We start from the raw sequence: 20829 nt of genomic DNA, 5'->3' as shown, positions 1-20829 counted from the left end.
AACTCCCGGAGTTCACTCAAACTCATGTCCACAGAGTCGGTGATGGCATCCAGCCATCTCATTCTCCGTCGTCCCCTTCTCCTCCCGCCCCCAACCTTTCCCAGCATCAGAGTCTTTTCCAGTGAGTCAACTCGTCGCATGAGGTGGCCAAAGTATTGCAGTTTCAGCTTTAGCATCAGTCCCTCCAATGAACACCCAGGATTGATCTCCTCAAGGCAATGGTTTTTCCCGTGGTCATGTATGGATGTGAGAGTTGGACTGTGAAGAAGGCTGATCGCCGAAGAATCGATGCTTTTGAACTGTGGTGTTGGAGAAGACTCTTGAGAGTCCCTTATACTGCAAGGAGATCCAACCACATGTGCTTATTTAAATGTAAATTAACTAAAATGAACAATTCTGTTCCTTAATCACCCTATCCACATTTCATGTCATAAGTGTCTTGTGGCTGCCATATGGGGCAGTGCAGATACGGAACATCCCCATCATCACACAAGTTTTATGAAACTGGCCTGATGTGTATTCAGACAATTGTCAAATATATATCTCTAGCCAGAACCTTTCCCCTGAATTTCAGATTGAGGTAATAAATCTCCTGCTCGACATTTTCCTTTGGATGTCTGATACACATCCTAAACTGATCATACCCCAAACCTGTCTCCAAATCTTCTACCTCAAAACCTGCTCCTGCCACAGTCTTCTCCCTTATCTCAATTAAAGACATCTCTGCTCTTCTGCTTGTTTAGGACCAGCAACTTGGAATCATCTTTAACAAAAAACTTACTTTTTTGTTCCCATGTCCCTCATCCAGTCAGCCTGTATATCCATATTCAGACTCTTCTCACTGCCTGCACCCTTCTACCCGGATTACTGTAATAGCCTCTTAACCAGTTTCCTTGCTTCTGCACTTGCCATTCTACGTATAGCCTGCTCTTGTCATCACTGGCAGCATGATCTTTCTGCCAAGTCATATATCTTTGCTAGGGAATATAGAAAAGTGTGTAGTTGATCCCCATGTTGTTCAGATTTAAAGTCCTTTTAATGGTCAGGAAAGTCCTGTGAGGTCTGGCCTTTTGATACCTCTCTAATCTTGTTTCCAAAATGTTCTCACCTCATCCAGTCACACTGGCCTCCTTGCTTCACTCCATCTTTCTCAGATTATTTGCACTGTTGTCCTGCCCAGAATGCTCGTGTACCAGTGAGATAACAATGGACTTCACAGAGAAAAAGGTATTTGAGCAAATGTCTTTGAAGGAAATATAAAATTTGGATGAACAGAGAGGGGAAAGAGAGAATACTTTAGATAGAAGGAATGGTATTAGCAGAGACTCAGAAGTATATTGTCCAATTCACGATATAATCAAGGGACGATGAGATTTTATCCTAAAGGAAATAGAGAGCTCCAAATCCTTTTGAGTACTAGAGTGACATATGTCAGCTGTGTTTTTGGATGATTAATCTGGCTGTTTTGGGATGCACAGTTGAAATGCAGGCAGCGATCGACAAAGGATAAAGAAGTAGTGCAAATAACAAGGAAAGGAGGGTGTCTGAAGAAGATAGATGTGAAAGAAGATGCAGCAACTTTGATTGGGCATGGGAGGAGATGGAGGAATCAAAGAGGCCTAAGAACTTGGGCCTGAGTAACTTTGATTCATGGGGTCGCAAAGAGTCAGACACGACTGAGCGACTAAACTGAACTGAACTTTGAAATTAGCTAGGAGGGAGCACCAGGCACGCTAAGTCACTTCAGTTGTGTCCAGCTCTTTGCGACTCCAGTTGGAGCCTGCCAGGCTCCTCTGTCCATGGAATTCTCCAGGCAAGAATACTGGAGTGGATTGCTACACCCTCCTCCAGGGGATCTTTCTGTCCCAGGGATCAAACCCGCATCTGTTACACCTCCAGCACTGGCAGCAGGTTCTTTACCACTAGCACCGCCTGAGTGGGGCTTCCCGGGTGGCTCATCGGTAAAGAATTTACTGCCAACTAGAAGATGCAGTTTTGATGGTTGTGTCAGGAAGATCCCCTGGAAAAGGAAATGGTAACCCACTCCAGTATTCTTGCCTAGAGAATCCCATGGACTGAGGAACCTAGTGGGCTACAGTCCATGGGGTCGCAAAGAGTCAGACATGACTTAGCAACTGAACAACCACCACCAGTGTAGGAAAGGCTCTTCTGGAATGATTCAGCTGTAGGCAGTGGGAAAAGTACAGCCAGATGAGATGTCAGTGCTGCTGGGTGGGTGACTGGTATTGTACAGGCATACCAAGAGGACAGGTGCAGCAGTGGAGCATGATAGTACAGGCAGGTTGGCACTTCAAGAGCTGACTGAATGGGGAAGTTGAATGACTTGAGGCCCCTCAGGGCTATGGACCAGACTGAGCAGTTCTAAAACCCAGCAAATGATGATTCAGTTTGTAGATCAATAGCTCAGGGAAGAGTTCAATTGAAAAATCATGATGTAGGACTTCTCTGACGATCTAGTGGTTAAGACTCTGCACTCCCAGTGCAGAGGGCATAGGTTCAATACCTGGTTGGGGAACTAAGATCCTGCATGCCACACTGGGTGGCCCCTTCCAAAAGAAAGATTAAAAGAAAAATCATAATGATCCTTTGCCCAGCATTACAAGCTACTTTAGGATGTATATAGAGTTATATCTGGGGCCAGGAGCTCTGAAGGAGCAAGAGCCCCTGTAATGGTGTTCCTGGCACATAGTACTGTATCTCGCTCATAGTAGGAATTCATTATTTGTTGGATGAATTTGACAGGGACCTGGGCTCCTGCAAATAGGAAGCCCTAGTGATAAATGTAATTCAGCGTTTGCTTACAATTCGCCATTTCTGTACTCTAAATGTCAGTGTAGCCAGTAACTAGTATTTGTGTGTGTGTGTGTATGTGTGTTTCTTATTATAAAGAAATTAGAGGCTATAGTGTATTTCCAAGATTTCTTCCTGGTCTGAGTTATTCATAGAGACAAAGTTGGCTTCAAAAGGAATAGGACATGAGACAGCATTCAGTTCAGTTCAGTCACTCAGTCGTGTCCGACTCTGCGACCCCAATGAATCGCAGCACGCCAGGCCTCCCTGTCCATCACCAACTCCCGGAGTTCACTCAAACTCATGTCCATCAAGTCGGTGATGCCATCCAGCCATCTCATCCTCTGTCATCCCCTTCTCCTCCTGCCCCCAATCCCTCCCAGCATCAGTCTTTTCCAGTGAGTCAATTCTTCGCATGAGGTGGCCAAATTATCGGAGTTTCAGCTTTAGCATCAGTCCTTCCAATGAACACCCAGGACTGATCTCCTTTAGAATGGACTGGTTGGATCTCCTTGCAGTCCAAGAGACTCTCAAGAGTCTTCTCCAACACCACGGTTCAAAAGCATCAATTCTTCGGCGCTCAGCTTTCTTCACAGTCTGACTCTCACATCCATACATGACCACTGGAAAAACCATAGCCTTGACTAGACGGACCTTTGTTGAGAAAGTAATGTCTCTGCTTTTTAATATGCTATCTAGGTTGGTCATAGTGTGGTGGAAAAGAGGTCTACTTACAAAGGCTCAATTCAGCTGGATTCTAGTCTTTGTTTGCCATGAGCTTGGCTGTGTGATTGTGGGCTGTTGGACCTGATCATCTTTAAAGTTCCTGCTAACTCCATGAATCTGAGACCTCATGTTGATAAAAGTGCTAATCTCTGTTAGAACCTCAGAAGGAATTTTGCCTTGTTTTCTAGCTGTGCCTTGGAGAAGGCAGTGGCAGCCCACTCCAGTACTCCAGCCTGGAAAATCCCATGGGCGGAGGAGCCTGGTAGGCTGCAGTCCATGGGGTTGCTAATAGTTGGACACGACTGAGCGACTTCACTTTCACTTTTCACTTTCATGCATTGGAGAAGGAAATGGCAACCCACTCCAGTGTTCTTGCCTGGAGAATCCCAGGGACGGGGGAGCAATCAATTGGTGCTCTTAATTGTTTTAATTGTTTAAGTATCTCTAGTTTCCTTTGTAGTATAACAATAAAGTCTCAATCAAGATCAGTTTATGAGGAAGGTAATAATGCCTTTTTTTGTATGTAATTTATTTTATTTTTAAAATTTTTATTGAAGTATAGTTGCTTTACAGATAATACTTCTTATTTTGGAGGTTTCTGTCACAGAAATCCAAGTTCACTTGCAATAGTAACTGGATAAAAAATATCCAACAATTCAGTGGCCAGCATGATGGGCCCTGCAATTCATTTGTTTCTGTTTTTTTTTTTTTCCTGTCTACAAAAGAAAATGGCTTGTGGGGCAAGCCTGGTGTATAATTAACTTTCTTAAGGAATGAGATTCTGGATTCAGTACCTGAACTGGTGATTTTTTTTTTCTTTTTGAAGAACACATGACATACTACATGCATGTTAAACATCAAACATCCTGCCTCTTAAGGAAAAGCATAACAAATCTATTTAATACACAGCTATTTTTAAAAAATTTATATTTATCGAAGTAATACAGGCAGTTTTTAAGAGTTCAATAGTACTAAAAGGTTTATAGCAAAAACAGCAGTTTCCTTCTCTTACCCCGTCCCTTAATTTCTGCTCCCCATAGGCAACCACATTCAACTCTTTAAGCTTTTTGTTTTGAAATTTATTTTAATATTTTCAAATAATATGCTAATGCTGTTATTCTTTGATTTCTTTTTTATTTATTTTTTTTGATTTCTTAATTTTATAAATTATCTGTTGATTTGTTTTCACAGTAGATGGAGATTTAATATTTTTTTGGCCGTATCTTGAAGCTTGTGGGGTCATAGTTCCCCAACCAAAGATTGAACTTGCGCCCTTGGCAGTGAAAGCACAGAGTCCTAACCCCTGGACCGCCAGAGAATTCCCTAAATCAAGATTTAACTTTCTTCCCTTATCCATCCTTCTGACAAGTTATATCACAAATTTTGGATATAGTAGTCTTCTGTATTTACATTATTATGACTTTGCAAATATTATTCACTACTAGGCTCAATAGTGTGATCTGATTACATTCTTTTTCTTGTTCATATTTTTTTGTCTTTGCCTTTTGTCATTTTTTGTTTACTTATAATATTTCTGCTTCCCAGTTGTTCCCACAGCCACTTAGTACAATTTCCCACATGACCAAACTTACTAAATGACCTGTTGATTCCATGTTTTTCCCTTGGAGGCTTTCCTTCCAGACACTTTCCCTTCAGCTGCAGTCTGGACTAGTTTTGCTCCAGGCCTGCAGCAAAGTGGTTGCCTGGAATTTCCCTTTGTTTCTCTCCCGTAATGAATCTATTTCCTGAATCTCATATTTTGTTCTATCTTGGTTTGTTCTTTCATTCAAAAGATACCTGGAGCATTTGAAACATGTTTTCTAGTAACTACTTGAGAAAGAGAGCAACTTTTAAAGATAACTTTTAAAAAGATCTAATGATTTCCTAAACTGAAAAGCATAGATCTGAGTTTTAGTATGAATCTATATATCTGTAGAATAAATCTACAGAGATGAGAGAGAGGATCTGAATGGCTTTCACTCTTCCTTCTGGTGCTAGAGTTGTAGAATTCTGAATACTTGAGAATTAAATGATTTTACAGATGATTTAGCAAATGTTTAAAGCAACACATTTTTGAAGAGACCCTTTGTGGAACTTTGATAAGAAAAGACCTAAAACTTTTTTTTCTCCTTTCTTTCAGTTGTTCTTCGCAGACTTCCACTATATTTATTTATTTTTTTCAGCTTTATTGAGATATAATTGACTTACAGCATGGTTTAAGTCTTAGGTGTTGGAGAAAACTCTTGAGCGTCCCTTATACTGCAAGGAGATCCAACCAGTCCATTCTAAAGGAGATCAGTCCTGGGTGTTCATTGGAAGGACTGATGCTAAAGCTGAAACTGCAATACTTTGGCCACCTCACGTGACGAGTTGACTCACTGGAAAAGACTCTGATGCTGGGAAAGGTTGGGGGCGGGAGGAGAAGGGGACGACGGAGAATGAGATGGCTGGATGGCATCACCGACTCTGTGGACATGAGTTTGAGTGAACTCCGGGAGTTGGTGATGGGGAGAGGCCTGGCGTGCTGTGATTCATGGGGTCGCGGAGAGTCGGACATGACTGAGCAACTGAACTGAACTGAACTAATACAGCATAATGATTTGACTTACATATATCCTGAAATGATTACTACAGTAAGTTTACTGAGCATCCATCATTTCATATAAATACAAAATTAAAGAAATAGAAAAGAATATTTTTCCTTGTGATGTGAATGCTTAGGGTTTACTCTTAACATATAGCATTCAGTTCAGTTCAGTCGCTCAGTCGTGTCCCACTCTTTGCGACCCCATGAACCGCAGCTCGCCAGGCCTCCCTGTCAATCACCAACTCCCGGAGTTCACGCAAACCCACTTCTGTTGTGTCGGTGATGCCATCCAACCATCTCATCCTCTGTTGTCCCCTTTTCCTCTTGCCCTCAATCTTTCCCAGCATCAGGGTCTTTTCCAGTGAGCCAGCTTTCCGCATCAGGTGGCCAAAATATTTAAGTAGGATGGACTGGTTGGATCTCCTTGCAGTCCAAGGGACTCTCAAGAGTCTTCTCCAACACCACAGTTCAAAAGCAGCAATTGCTTGGTGCTCAGCTTTCTTTATAGTCCAACTCTCACAACTGTACGTGACTACTGGAAAAACCATAGCCTTGACTAGACGGACGTTGGTTGGCAAAGTAATTTCTCTGCCTTTTAATATGTTGTCTAGGTTGGTCATAACTTTTCTTCCAAGGATCAAGCGTCTTTTAATTTCATGGCTCCAGTCACCATCTGCGGTGATTTTGGAGCCTAGAAAAATAAAGTCAGCCACTGTTTCCCCTGTTTCCCCATCTATTTGCCATGAAGTGATGGGACCAGATGCCATGATCTTAGTTTTCTGAATGTTGAGTTTTAAGCCAACTTTTTCACTCTCCTCTTTCACTTTCATCAAGAGGCTCTTTAGTTCTTCTTCACTTTCTGCCATAAGGGTGGTGTCATCTGCATATCTGAGGTTATTGATATTTCTCCCAGCAATCTTGATTCCAGCTGGTGCTTCCTCCAGCCCAGCGTTCCTCATGATGTACTCTTCATGTACGTTAAATAAGCAGGGTGGCAATATACAACCTTGACGTACTCCTTTTCCTGTTTGGAACCAATCTGTTGTTCAATGTCCAGTTCTAACTGTTGCTTCCTGACCTGCATACAGGTTTCTCAAGAGGCAGGTCAGGTGGTCTGGTATTCTCATATCTTTCAGAATTTTCCAGAGTTTATTGTGATCCACATAGTCAAAGGCTTTGGCATAGTCAATAAAGCAGAAATAGATGTTTTTCTGGAACTCTCTTGCTTTCTCCATGATCCAGCGGATGTTGGCAATTTGATCTCTAGTTCCTCTGCCTTTTCTAAAACCAGCTTGAACATCTGGAAGTTCATGGTTCACATATTGCTGAAGCCTGGCTTGGATAATTTTGAGCATTACCTTACTAGCGTGCGAGATGAGTGCAATTGTGTGGCAGTTTGAGCATTCTTTGGCATTACCTTTCTTTGGGATTGGAATGAAGACTGACATTTTCCAGTCCTGTGGCCACTGCTGAGTTTTCCAAATTTGCTGGCATATTGAGTGCAGCACTTTCACAGCATCATCTTTCAGGATTTGAAATAGCTCAACTGGAATTCCATCACCTCCACTAGCTTTGTTCATAGTGATGCTTCCTACGGCCCACCTTATATCACATTCCAGGATGTCCGGCTCTAGGTGAATGTGAGTGATCACACCTTCGTGATTATCTTGGTCATGAAGATCTTTTTTGTACAGTTCTTCTGTGTATTCTTGCCACATCTTCTTAATATCTTCTGCTTCTGTTAGGTCCATACCATTTCTGTCCTTTATTGAGCCCATCTTTGCATGAAATGTTCCCTTGGTATCTAATTTTCTTGAAGAGATCTCTAGTCTTTCCCATTCTGTTGTTTGCCTCTATTTCTTTGCATTGATCGCTGAGGAAGGCTTTCTTATCTCTCCTTGCTGTTCTTTGGAACTCTGCATTCAAATGGGTATATCTTTCCTTTTCCCCTTTGCTTTTCGCTTCTCTTCTTTTCACAGCTATTTGTAAGGCCTCCTCAAACAGCCATTTTGCTTTTTTTGTTTCTTTTTCTTGGGGATGGTCTTGATCCCTGTCTCCTGTACAGTGTCACGAATGTCCATCCATAGTTCATCAGGCGCTCTGTCTATCAGATCTAGTCCCTTAGGTCTATTTCTCACTTCCACTGTATAGTCATAAGGGATTTGATTGAGGTCATACCTGAATGGACTAATGGTTTTCCCCACTTTCTTCAGTTTAAGTCTGAATTTGGCAATAAGGAGTTTATGCTCTGAGCCACAGTCCGCTCCTGGTTTTAATTTTGCTGACTGTATAGAGCTTCTCCATCTTTGGCTGCAAAGGATGTAATCAATCTGATTTCGGTGTTGACCATCTGCTGATGTCCATGTGTAGAATAGAACAGTGTTAATTATATTTATCATGCTGTAAATTATATTCCTAGTACCTATTTATCTCATAATTGGAAATGTGTACCTTTTGACTGCTGCTGCTACTGCTAAGTCACTTCAGTCGTGTCCGACTCTGTGCGACCCCAATTCCCCCTTCCCCATCCCTCTGCCTCTAGGTACCATAAATCTGATCTCGATCTATGAGTTTGTTTTTGAAATGTAATTGATGTCCAACACTGTTAGTAGCTGTTACACAGCATTATAAATCAATATTTCTATACATTTTAAATGATCATCACAGTAAGTGTAGTTACCATCTCTCATCATACAAAGATAGTACATAATTATTGAATATATTCCCCACACTGTACGTTACATACCCATGACTCATTTATTTTACAACTGGGAATTTGTGCCTCTTAATCTCCCTCACTTCTCTCTCTTTTCCCCTCTGACCCACTCCCCTCTGGCAACCACCTGTTTGTTCTCTGTATCTGTGATTCTGTTTCTGGTTGTTCATTTGTTTTAAGATTCCACATACAAATGAAATCATATAGTATTTGGCTTTCTCTCTGACTTAGTTTGCTTAACGTAATACTGTCTATGTCCACCCATGTTGTTACAAATGACAAGATTTCATTCTTTTTTATATAGTTGAGTGATATTCCATTGTGTGGGATATACACACACATATACATTTATCTCTCATACTTCTATATTCATCTATTGATGTGGACTTAGATTACTTCATAACTTGGCTATGTAAATCGTTTTGAAATGATATATTCAGTAAGGGATTACTATCCAAAATGTACAAAGAACTCATACAACTCAACATCAAAATATACAACCTGATCAAAAAATGGGCAGAGAATCTAATAGATACTTTTCCAAAGAAGACATAAAGATGGCCAACAGGTACATGAAAAGATGCTCATTGTCACTAATCATCAGGAATGCAAATCAGAACCACAATGAGGTATCACTTGAGATCTGTCAAGGTGACTATTATCAACAAGACAACAAATAATAAATGTTAGGATGTGGAGAAAAGAACCTTCGTACTGTTGGTGGAAATTAAATTGGAGCATCCACCAATGGACCTTTGCAACACTTATTACTGTACTTATTGGTAATTATTTCCCTCTTTATTTATTAAAATTCTGTGAGAAAGAACTTTCTCCCTCCTTTGTTCACTTATTTATTCATTTTTATCAGTATGGATTCACAGATATTTATTTTATTCTATTGGTTAAAATTCACTGCTGCCATTATTTGTTATACAAATTGTTCTAGCTTTGGCCATTAGGAGCATCTTTGGGTTGGCTACTGTGTACTTCCAATAAGCTCCCATCTTTTTTAGAGAAATTCTTTACTTCTGGCTCCACAAGATGTTTCAGGCTTATCTTTTCTTTGCCCTAGCCCTGAGGTCAACCGCTTGTTTCCTTTTGTTGGAAAATGATGTTTAAAGGATCACGATCTGGGCATTAGATGTAGTTACAGTCACTGTTATTGCTTTTAGTGGATAGTCTAGCTACCCCCATACATACACGTGTTTATATTTCTAAATTTGTATGTATCCCAAGTCATGAGTTTGTGTTGATTTCTCTGATTCTAATTTAGTATTACAAAGCTTATTTTAGTCTTTTCTTTTTCCTTATTTAGACTTACTTCTTCTGACATTGACTATACTGAATTTCATTATCTACAATTTGTTTACTTATTTGATCAGTTCTGGTATATGTATAAGGTACTTTCATAATTGCATTCCTCTGTAGGAAACACTTTTGATAACTATATCATAACATTCACATACAGTTCTTTCTATATTGTATCCAATCAAAATACTATTTCCCAATTAGTTGTTTATTTCTTTCCCACCCTTTTCAGTATAATTATGTTAATTTCTTATACAGCTAGTTTCTCTCGTTAGTATTTTTATTTTATTTAGTAGTATTATTTTGCACATTCACATTGACTGATTTAATGGCTTATTTTTATTGTTTTTATTGCAAAATATATATATTATGACTTACCATTTTTAAGTGTGCAGTTCAGTGTTCTAACTGTATCACATCTGTGTAATTACTTTGTTTGCAACCATCACAACCCTCCATCTCCAGAACTTTTTCATTCTCCCAAACTGAAACTCTGTTCGACAAACTTCCAATTCCCCCTTCCCCTCAGCCCCTGGTGACCACGATTCTGCCTTCTGTCTCTGACTACCTTAGATATCACGTTTAAGTGGAATCAGACAGTCTTTGTCCTTTTGTGACTAGTTTGCTTCACTTAACATTACGTCTTCAAGATTGATTCATGTTGAGATTCTGTAAACTGTACTTGTCAGAATCTTGGGAATTCTTGATATTATCACTGCCACTAAGGGGCCCTGAGACGGGGACTCTTGACTTCTCTGCTCCTCTTGAACCACAGTAGTTTTGTTTTATGAATTCTATATAAGATTTCAGTAGAGGAAAGCATATTAAAAAAATAGTTTAAGAATCACATTATGAATAGTATTCAAGCCTCTACTTTAATACTTGGTGACCTGGTCAGTGAAGACTGTATTCTAACTGTTCATTAGTTACATAAGCGTCAATAACTGTCCTTACGCCTTCCACCATTAGACTTAGTTTTGCCTGCTGAGGCAACACAAAGTGGGTTCACTCGTTTTCCTAATAATCTTGAATGTTTGAACATTGCTTTTATGGACTGGCCATGGTATTGTGAAAGAATCCATTCTGATACAGATCCTTTGGGGACTGGGTGAGAATGTAGATAATTATTCTTTGGCTTGCATTGCTTTTGGGATTCTGGAACCACAAGACCTGGACTCTGCCATTTACCTCTGTGTGACCTGATAATCATTATTGCCCTATTCAAGTACTGTTCCTCAGCAGCAGAATGAGGACAATAATAATATTTATCTCATAAGTTTGTGGTGAGAATGAGGACATGCATGTAGTGTGTATGTCTTCATCATATAGTTAAGTGTTCAGTGAATGCGAACTAATGACAGTAACAGTGCCACCATTGCTATGAAGAGCAGAAGTGTTAGGTATTTATTTTATTTTTGAATGCAACAGCAGGGCTATAACTTCAAAGTTGTAGGCAGCCACCTAGATGGGGCTGGAGGGAGAAGTTTTTTTTTTAAGTCTGTATCTAAATAGAATCAGTGTATTAAAAAACAGAGACATCACTTTGCAAAGGTCCATATTGTCAAAGCTATGGTTTTTCCAGTAGCCATGTGTGAATGTGAGGGCTGGGCCATAAAAAAGTCTGAAAACTGAAGAACTGATGCTTTCTAATTGTGGTGCCAGAGAAGACTCTTGAGAGTTCCTTGGGCTGCAGGATCAAACCAGTCAATCCTACAGGAGGTCAACCCTGAATATTCATTGGAAGGACTGATGCTGAAGCTCCAATACTTTGGCTACCTGATGTGAAGAGTCAACTCACTGGAAAAGGCCTTGATGCTGGAAAAGATTGAAGGCAAAATGAGAAGGAGCGGCAGAGGAAAAGATGGTTAGATAGCATCACTGATTCAGTGGACATGAATTTGATCAGACTGCCGGACTATAGTCCATGGGGTCACAAAGGGTCAGACATGACTTAGTGACTGAACAACAACAGCAAGCCCGTTCAAGTCCACTGAGTTTTATCTCTTCAAAGATTCTTTCTGTACTGAGCTGAAAAGTATTCAATACAAAGAATAAAGACGACTTAATAGTCTAATATCCAGAGATAGGACTTCCCTGGTAACTCAGATGGTAAAGAATCCACCTGCAATGCAGGAGACAGTCCCTGGTTTGGGAAGATCCCCTGGAGGAGGGCATGAAATCCCAATCCAGTATTCTTGCATGGAGAATCCCCATGGATAGAGGAGCCTGGCACGCCACAGTCCGTGGGGTCGCAGAGTTGGACACGACTAAGACTAAGCACATCCACAGATAACCTTCCTAAATATTTCTGTGGGTATCGTTCCAGGGATTTAGTTACTGTACATAAATTAAGCTTTTTACCTTAATGGAGTGGTTGAGAAGAGCATGGTGTTTTGATGTCTGAAGACTTGGGTTTGAATATTGGTCTTTTTATTTAATGACTGTGTTGACCTAGCCAAATAATGGGAATAATGGGGTCTACCTAAGGGGTTTGTTGAAGGTATAATTCCCATAAAGAATTTGTACTGTGTAAAATATTGACTGAGCCTCAGGAAGAGACTGTCCCAGTGCCCTGGCTGTGCTCCTTTTAAGGCAGATCCTATTACTTGTGCCTTTTCATACTGTTCATGGGGTTCATATCGGGAAAGGAGTACGTCAAAGCTGTATATTGTCACCCTGCTTATTTAACTTCTGTGCAGAGTACATCATGCAAAATGCTGGGCTGGATGAAGCACAAGCTGGAATCAAGATTGCCGGGAGAAATATCAATAATGTCAGATATGCAGATGACACCACCCTTATGACAGAAAGCAAAGAGCTAAAGAGCCTCTTGATGAAAGTGAAAGAGGAGAGTGAAAAAGTTGGCTTAAAGCTCAACATTCAGAAAACTAATATCATGGCATCCGGTCCCATTACTTCATGGCAAATAGATGGGGAAACAATGGGAACAATGAGAAACTTTATTTTGGGGGGCTCCAAAATCACTGCAGATGATGACTGCAGCCATGAAATTGAAAGATGCTTGCTCCTTGGAACAAAAGCTATGACCAACCTAGACAGCATATGAAAAAGCAGAGACATTACTTTGCCAACAAAGGTCTGTCTAGTCAAGGCTATGGTTTTTCCAGTAGTCAGGTATGGATGTTAGAGTTGGACTATAAAGAAAGCTGAGTGACGAAGAATCGATGCTTTTGAACGGTGGTGTTGGAAAAGACTCTTGAGAGTCCCTTGCACTGCAAGGAGATCCAACCAGTCCATCCTAAAGGAAATCAGTACTGAATATTTATTGGAAGGACTGATGCTGAAGCTGAAACTCCAATACCTTGGGCACCTGATGCGAAGAACCGACTCATTGGAAAAGACCCTGATGCTGGGCAAGATTGAAGGTGGGAGGAGAAAGGGATGACAGAGGATGAGATGGTTGGATGGCATCACCAACTCGATGGACATGAGTTTGAGTAAGCTCAGGGAGATGGTGATGGACAGGGAAGCCTGGCGCGCTGCAGTCTGTGGGTTCACAAAGAGTCAGACACAACTGAGTGACTGAACTGAACTGAATTACGTGTACACTGGATTGCTCACTCAAGGACAAGGTTTTTACAGACTTCTCTCTTTCTCCTTCATAATCAGTTTTCCCCCTCTCCATTTAAGCCTTTTCTGATTTAGACCTTTAAAAATAAATATGTGAGAGCTTAGTGCATAGAGTTTTTTGTGTTTTGATGAGGTTGTCTCCTGGTTTTAAATGGATTAAATTGGTTGCAGTTACACATTGTTTTTGGATGATCAAGTCAGAACTGTAAACTTGGGTCTTTCATCCTTGGCACTGTTGACATTTTGGGCCGGATAATTTCGACATGAGCATTATCCTGTACATTGTGGAATACTTAGCAGCATCCCTGGCCTCTATTCACTAGTTGCCAGTTGTACCCTTCCATTGTGACAGTTCGGTTATGACACATTGCTGAACGTCTCCTTGGTGAGCAAGTGGTTCTGTTGAGAACCACTGATTATAAACAGTGGCTCGCCTATAGTGATTATAAAGGGATAATTATTTACCTGTTTTTCTGGTGGTCTTATAAAGTGACATCCTATTACCAGGCTGTCAGGGAGATGACAGTATACAACTGGAATTTGCATGAACATCTGTAAAGAATGTTAATAATAACATGGTGGTCTATTTGCTTCTTACCACCTTAGGAACACAATAATGGTGATTGTAAGGTTACTATTTTGGGTGTCTCCTATGTACCAGACACTGCCTGAGAGTAGTTTGTTTATATCTGCTGTATAGGAGAAAAGCTGTAAAGGCTGTCCGAGGCTGATGCAGCTTTAGGGGCCTCTGTCAAGTTGGTGCACCCACATGAACATTTCACAAGACCCTTGACTGGCAGTACCAGATGAGGCCCCAAAGCATTGTTTGACCAAAAGAGTTCAGTCGGATCCAGGATCTGAGCAGCAAAGGGGTCATTTGGTAAAGGTGAGGGTGTATAATTACTGAACACTGTCTGGAAGTGGTCAGTTCAGTTCAGTCGCTCAGTCGTGTCCGACTCTCCGCGACCCCATGAATTACAGCACGCCAGGCCTCCCTGTCCATCACCAACTCCCGGAGTACACTCAAACTCATGTCCACAGAGTCGGTGATGCCATCCAGCCATCTCATTCTCCGTCGTCCCCTTCTCCTCCCGCCCCCAACTTTTCCCAGCATCAGAGTCTTTTCCAGTGAGTCAACTCGTCGCATGAGGTGGCCAAAGTACTGCAGTTTCAGCTTTAGCATCAGTCCCTCCAATGAACATCCAGGATTGATCTCCTTTAGAATGGACTGGTTGGATCTCCTTGCAGTATAAGGGACTCTCAAGAGTCTTCTCCAACACCACAGTTCAAAAGCATCGATTCTTCGGCGATCAGCTTTCTTCACAGTCCAACTCTCACATCCATACATGACCACGGGAAAAACCATTGCCTTGACTAGACGGACCTTGGTTGGCAAAGTAATGTCTCTGCTTTTTAATATACTATCAAGGTTGGTCATAACTTTCCTTCCAAGGAGCAAGCGTCTTTTAATTTGAAGTGGTCACTGAGTCAGTATTAAGTATAGAGAATCATACAGAGGCAGAGGACAGGTGAAGCTTTCTGAACCAGCATTATCTGAAGAAGGCAGGACTCTCTTTCTGTCAGATTCAGGGTGTACATCTTGATGGAACTGAGTCCCCATGAGATACACCACTCTGTGTAGAATGTGAGTGTTTGTAGTTTGCTTTCCTCGGAGGGCTGTCTTGAGAGAATTAATTAGTTACAGGTTATAACTCTTCCTAGACTGATTTGAATTAATATTTAGAGAACATGTAGGGATCTTTGAGCCGTCCTTGCTGTTCTGAGATCATGGAGGAGGATAATCCATACGTAAAATTAATTCTGAGTTTGAAGAAATGTTCGCTTTGTACAGTATCCTTTTCTGTTTGTTTTAAATTAAAGAACCCATCTACTTCAAATCCAGCATTCGAAGTTGTTGTTCAATATAAATGTTGAAAATTATTGATAGGAGAATTTATTCAAAGTTTAATCACTTTGCTTTTATTTGGATTGCACTTATTGCTTGTCACTATTCATCATTGGAAGTGTCAAGTTTTATTTTTAAACCTTCTCTGGGGTCTAAAGTAATTACCAAAAACTAGCTTTCAAAGCAGACATAGTGAGTAAGGATTTGTTAAAAAATTTAATATGTTTTATTGTTGACTCTGTTAACTGATGTTGTACTTTACCTGGATCTCCTAGTTGTTGTGGCCTAGATGACATCAACAGAAATAATTGTCTTAGGACACACCTGAGAAGGTTTAGGTAATTATTATGTTAATTGAACTATTATTTCTTATGAGCCTTCTTAATTTAGTACCTGTTCGATATGGATAGCTACTTCTCAGTCTCAGGTGGTACTATTTCCAAGATGACTTTTGATGATCTTTCCAGCCTTGAGTGATTCATGTATCTCCCTTCTTTTTTATTTTACTGTTTTATGATATTTTCAAAAACTCTATTTTAGCTTTTAATAGAAACATATCATAAGTGTTCAGCTTGATGAATTTTAACAAACTGAATATACCTGTATAACCAACATGATCAGCATCTCTGAAGCCCCGCTTATTTTTTCTTCTATTCACTACCCCTTACCCTCAAGGGCAGCAACCATCCTGACATAAAGGCATAGCTTGATTTTACTTCTTGCACTTTAACTGGGAGAAAAAAGTATTTACTCTTTAGCATCTAACTTAATTCACTCAACCTTGCATTGTGTGCTCAGTTGCTCAGTTGTTTCTGACTTTTTACAACCCCGTGGACTGTATGTAGCCTGCCAGGCTCCTCTGTCCATGGGATTTTCCAGGCAGGAATACTGGAGTAGGTTACCATTTACTTCTCCAGAGGATATTCCCAACCCAGGAATAGACTCCATGTCTCCTGTGTCTCCTGCATTGGCAGGTGGATTCTTTACCACTGTGCCATCAGGGAAGCCCAACCTTACATTAGTGAGATTCATTCTTATTTTTTTGTTCTTCATTCTAGATTATTCATTTTCATTGTTGTATGCTATTGTATTGTGTGAACATACCACAGTTTTTCAGTTCATCGCTGATGGACATTTGATCTTTTCTAGTTTTGGCTCTTACAGATAGTATTGCCGTGAACATATAAATGCACTTCTTTGGGGGCATATATCGAATACGTGAATTGTTAGGTGATATTGTCAGTATATGCTACACCATTCTTTGAAAGTGGTTGTGCCAATTTGCATCCCCAGTGGTAGTGTATGAGAGTTTGGGTTACCCTCTGACTTCTCTGTCACTGGTATTGTTTAACTCTTCATTTTAGCCATTCTGGTTGGTATGTAGTGTTATCTTAGAAAACTTCCTGTGGCAAAAATCAGCTGTGAATTTGAGGCATCTTGAGGCTTTAATCTGTCAAACCAAGCTCATGCATGCCCCAGAGCCTCATTTGTTTCTGTTCTCCAAGTAGAGTCTTTCTTCTTGAGTCAAGCATGATCTTTAGACTGTACTCAGAATTAGCAGATACCTTCAGAGAAGAAAGCAGGTGAGGATGCTGTGCTTACCTCAGAGGGCCCTCCCCTCTGGAACTGCAGTTTAGCCAATCCTCACTGCTTCCACAACTCTCCAACATCTTTGGAAATATGATTTTGTAGTTTTTGTGGCTTTTTCTAGTTACTGAAGCTGAATCAGTTTGCCATGACCCATTACATCCTACCCAGAAATGGAAATTGTTGGTAGGTTCTTGGGATTTTCTGTGTGCTCAACCATGTCGCCTGTAATGTTAGTTCTTTTGCCCCTTCCTTTCTCATCTTTTTTCCCCCCTTGCATTATCAGACTGGTCATAATTACTGGTACAGTGTTTAATAAATGAGGTGATAGTGGCATCTTATTGTAGGGATGGAAAATGAATACATTATTTCACCATTGAGTGTGATAATTACTTTAGTTTTTGTTGATTTTTTTTTTTCAGATGAAGGGATTCTCTTCTATTTCTAGTTTGCTGACGTTTTTAAAAAAATACATGAATAGCTATTGAATACTTTTTCTGCCTCTACCAAGATGATTACATGATTTTCTTCTTTTTTCCCCCTATTCCCATGGCTAAATGTATGCTTCTGAAAAATAAGTCGCCCATAACCTTACCACATCTACTGTAATATTATTTTCATATTCCCTTTCATCCATGAGACAGTTCTATACAGAGAGACAGCTCTCTTTAGACCTGCTGTACATTTAAGCCTACCATACATTTTCTGTTTTATTTTTCATTAGCAAAGTAGATAACATAGTTCTCAGCCCAGAGACCAATTTGACAGATTGGAAACATTCTTTCAGGCTCCCACCATTACCTATCTCTGTTTTATACAGGGAGGAATGAGTGAAAAACTGAAGAGTTTCCTTAAAGTATTATTTTGATCTGTTTTTATTTCTTTGTATTTATTATTTGGATTTTAAGGGAGGAGAATGGGGTCAGGGAGGGGCTGAGTGGGTGGTAACTGGGAGCTGGGGAAGAAAACTCCTTAGGATTTCCTTAAGCATCACCTGTTCCTCCCCTTCCCACGCTTCCTCTTTATAGTTCCAGCTTTGCCACAAATCAATTGCGTGAATCCCCTTGGGCAAGTCACTTAATCACTGAACTTTTGTTTCCTCATCTGGGATTGAGGAGAAAGGCCAAGAACAGCTGCTGTGACCCGCCACTTAGGGATAATGGAAAGATTCAATGAGCAGTTTATAAAGCATATAACACTTTCAAAATGAGAGTGGCTGTTAGGATTAGTTTTGTACAGTGGCATCTATCTCACATTTTCTAACAACCTGAAAGCTACCTGTTGAAAGAAAGATACTTGTAACACCCTCGGTCCCCAAACTACAACTGTAGGAAACCTGTAGTTCACTGTGGCAAGAGGTATAAAATGGAGGTTTTGTTCATTTGCTTAAACCTTCATAAAACCTCTATTAATTATTCACAGCTAAGCTTGTCACTTTGGGAATAAACAACCATTGATATGTATGTACCAAAACTTGTTCCTTGTAAAGAAAGCTATGACAAACCTAGACACCATGTATTAAAAAGCAGAGACATCACTTTGCTGACAAAGGTCCAAATAGTCATTTTCTAATAGTCATGTACAGATGTGAGAGTTGGACCATACAGAAGGCTGAGTGCTGAAGAATTGATGCTTTCAAATTGTGGTGCTGGAGAAGACTCTTGAGAGTCCCTTGGACTGCAGGGAGATCAAACCAGTCAATCCTAAAGGAAATCAACCCTGAATGTTCATTGGAAGGACTGATGCTCATGCTGAATGAAGCTCCACTACTTTGTCCACCTGATGCAAAGAGCTGACTCACTGGAAAAGACCCTGATGCTGGGAAAGATTGAAGGCGGGAGAAGGGGATGACAGAGGATGAGGTGGTTGGATGGCACCACCAACTCGATAGACATGAGTCTGGGTAAGCTCTGGGAGCTGGTGATGGACAGGGAAGCCTGGAGTGCTGCAGTCCATGGGATTACAAAGGAGTCAGACACAACTGAGTGATTGAACTGAACAAAACTGAAGATTCATTGACAGGATTTTAGTTTATACCCAGGTTTATGATCTCTCTGATGCATGAAGTGAGATACACTGGTCCTGTAACTGAAGAACCATGGATGGTTCCCTGAGACGTTATTTTTTAGATCAATTAACATGAATAGTGTTGGCGGGTTATGCGGTCTTACAGTGAGACATCAAAGACTCATACCACCACTGGCTTGAAATTCTGTCTTACTAACCTCTGCCTTGAATGGGGAAGAAAGGGTGTTTGTGGGATGGTTCTGATTCCAGACATTTTCTCTCTGGGCACCTCCTCCACATTCAGGAGAGCCAAAGGTAAGATTCATTTCCGCCTATGGTTTTGGGAGTGGGTAGATGGATTCCACAGAAGGGAGGTTTTGATTTATAATCTATTACCCCAGTCATTTACCAGTCATAAACCTGAACAGGTTTATAGGTCATCCATTTAGAAGTTATCAGGTCTAATTCTAAATATGTCTGGGTCTATGGGATTGGGTAGGAAGCAAACAGCAAAGTAAAATTGCTCAATCTTCTATTAAATTGGCTGTGAAACACATAGAGATATGAGAGAAAAGACTTTAAAGGGTCATCTGTATAAAAGATTATTTGCATAAAAGTTTTTTCTTTTGGTATAGGTATTTTTAATTGATCTATTATATTTGGGAATTTATTTCTTGCAAACCTTCTATTTAGGCCTGATCTTGAAATGGACGTCCTGGTTATAGTTCTGTTAACATCAACAGTTGTTGAATGCCTCACATTTTTTCTTCAGCACCATTCTTTTGCTCAGGTATTCTGTTCTTCTTATTTGGCATGCTTATACTCACCTGCTCTCTTTCCTGTCTTCCATCCTAGAAAGGGTTAGATGCCCCTTTTATTATTCCCATAGTGCCCAGGAATAACAGTCCACACTAAAAAAATAATGACTTGTTTTCATCTTTGTTGTAAGTCTGGGTTCCTTTAGAGCGTGGGCTCTGGTATCATCTTTGTAGCCAGCATACATGGTGTGATGTTTGGACATCAGGACACTGAGGTGGGAGAGGACTGGGAGTTAAGAGCTAAGTCCTAATTGTAACTTTTTGCCCTATGATCTTGAACAAGTGGTCTTCAGTTTCCTTACAAGTAGTTCACCTTGTTATCTTGTTAAAATGCAGATTCTGGCTCAGTAGGTCTCTGGTAGTTTCCAAAATTTTGCATTTTAACAAGCGCCCAAGAGGAGCTAGTGCTGCCAGTTCAAGAACTACAGAAAACTAGACAACATCTAATGGCTTTTCCAGCTTTTACCATCTGTAATTTTAGTCATTGTTTAAAACTCTGAACAGAATTGCTAGATATGCTGTAATTATTAAACATCTGTCCATCTCCACTTTATCAGAATGCAAAACACTGTCAATTCTGTGCTGCCTTATGAAGTTGTAAGACAATGTCTAAAATTGAAGGTAATTTTACTACTCCCAAGATTTTGACTTTGACAGGTTAAAAATATCAAATAGATGTCTGGAAAAGCATGAGTTAGCACTAGCTTGTCATCTAAATGTCGATACTTGCTTGTTTGCTCTTTATTTGATGCATATTGGAGAACATTTGCAA

General features: G+C 40.4%; 1 protein-coding gene across 3 annotated transcripts in view; it reads left to right on the top strand.

The window, feature by feature from the left end:
- The window catches only part of IDE (insulin degrading enzyme), a 120259-nt gene that overhangs the window by 26713 nt on the left and 72717 nt on the right, over positions 1-20829 (top strand). The window lies entirely within an intron of this gene.

Source organism: Moschus berezovskii, chromosome 12 (genome assembly GCF_049115385.1).
Source record: "Moschus berezovskii isolate FMDL1 chromosome 12, NW_MosBer_1.0, whole genome shotgun sequence".
In the NCBI taxonomy this organism is placed as follows: domain Eukaryota; kingdom Metazoa; phylum Chordata; class Mammalia; order Artiodactyla; family Moschidae; genus Moschus; species Moschus berezovskii.
This window is presented reverse-complemented; position numbering and strand designations above follow the sequence as displayed.